The sequence below is a fragment of the Gavialis gangeticus genome, unplaced genomic scaffold (genome assembly GCF_001723915.1).
Source record: "Gavialis gangeticus isolate Ggan-Ray unplaced genomic scaffold, GavGan_comp1, whole genome shotgun sequence".
NCBI lineage: Eukaryota > Metazoa > Chordata > Crocodylia > Gavialidae > Gavialis > Gavialis gangeticus.
Genome location: NW_017729031.1, coordinates 107,674,673 through 107,676,436, shown reverse-complemented (window position 1 = coordinate 107,676,436; position 1,764 = coordinate 107,674,673). Strand labels below are relative to the sequence as shown.

Genomic DNA, 1,764 nt, shown 5'->3' with positions numbered 1-1,764 from the left:
AAGTGGCCTGTTATTAAGCTTGGATTTCTTGAGGAGAGATATTACCTAACAAATGCTGCTGACAGAGACTGCTCTTTAGCTATAGTTGCTAAATCTCACAGGAGGCTAACCACCTAATGGGGCCAATGACATGGAAAAAAAGAAAAAAAAAATGAGAAAAGACTTCCAACTGAAGCTAAAAATTGCATAGCACAAGCAAAAAACTTCTGGGAAAAAGAGGTGGTGGCACGTGATTGTCACCCCAGAATGCAAAATAGAATGCCTGCAAAGCAGGCTTAAATGGGACAAAAATCCTCTGTATTCTAGTGTGGGTGACAAGGGGATGGGAGAGAAGAGATGCCCTTTTCTGTGGGTGCTATGATCCTCTTACATCTGTAACACTAAAACTGCATTTCACCGCAAAGCTGTTGAAAAACAAATCTGCCCTACTACACATATCAACCCATAATACAAAACAGCAAATAAGAACAATGGTATCTTAGGTCAGCCTCCCCTGCACGCTGAATTATTTAAATACCAAAAAAAAAAAAAGTTGGGTAGGATGAGTACTATAGAACAAATATTCCTGAGAAAACAGATCATTGAATAAAATGGATTCAACAGAAACAGTAAAAGGAGGTCTTGCCTTTTACAGAATTAGAAGCGCACTAGCTACAACTGTTATGGGTGACTATACATGTAGTTAACAGGCAGACTCCTGGCATTGCTTCCCCAACCTATATGCACAGACTAGACCCAAGGGAATGCTCAGCATCACATTTCTCAAGAAAGAAATCTCTGCTGACCCTGACCAGGGAAACCATATTAAAAGTCTGCTAATAGCCACAGTACTTATCCACTGCTCCTATTACAGTCTGAATAGGCTCTAAGGAATTAAGATTCCAAGACTTGTCTTTTTTACATGGGGGCTCACTGGAAGACCCAAAGATCAGAGGGAAAAATAAAACAAACCCTGGCAGAAAAGCTTAATGAAGTATTACTATTAAGTATGCAGACCCCTGACAGGGACATTGGGCAACGCAGAAAGAGGAAGCACCTGGTATTGTCAAGTAAGGGACAACGAGTCACAGTCTCCATGATGGGGTTGCATAGTCTCCTCTCAGTTTTCTGCAGTAGAAAGAAAAGCCCCTTGGAATAATTTTTATGCAAGCAAGGAGGATTCTCTTATTAGTGGAGTCCTTTTGGGAATATGGGGCCACCACCACTTTTGTTTCCAGACCTGCGTGTGGACAAACACAATTCTACAAAAAGCTACATAACCAATCCTTTGGCTGCCTCTTCGCTTATGAGATTTCAGTGTTGTTGCATCTGTCATTTGGTTTTGTTCTTCTCTACCTTTCAGCATGCAAGGGGCAAGCAGCAGGCAAAATATATCTCTGCATGGCTCTTTCTGCCTTACAGGAGGAGTCACACCAGGATCAGGCAGAGTGCTTTCCAACAACATAGAGACACGCAGGCAAGAGTCACTAACCCCCTTGCACAATGCAGCCCCCCGCTGTAATGTACTGCAGCTGCTCAGAGGCAGCAAACATGGCAGCAGATCACAAGCAAAGAACAGCTTCCAAACAAATCTGCAGGTGGTTTTAAGGCAGCTGAATGGATTTGCCCCAGCTGGGATTTAGGCAGGACACCTTGACTAACACCTGTGAGAGATCTCATGGGATTGCCAAAGATTATGGGAATTGGGGACCACAGGTTATGCTTCAGATGACAGCCAAGCCCAGCACAGCAGTCCAGGGGCAAGGGGGGGGTCTCCCTCCCCAA

General features: G+C 43.8%; 1 protein-coding gene across 1 annotated transcript in view; it reads right to left on the bottom strand.

Annotated features, from left to right (window-relative positions):
- Window positions 1-1,764, bottom strand: part of NMT1 (N-myristoyltransferase 1) — a 52,611-nt gene that overhangs the window by 50,169 nt on the left and 678 nt on the right. The window lies entirely within an intron of this gene.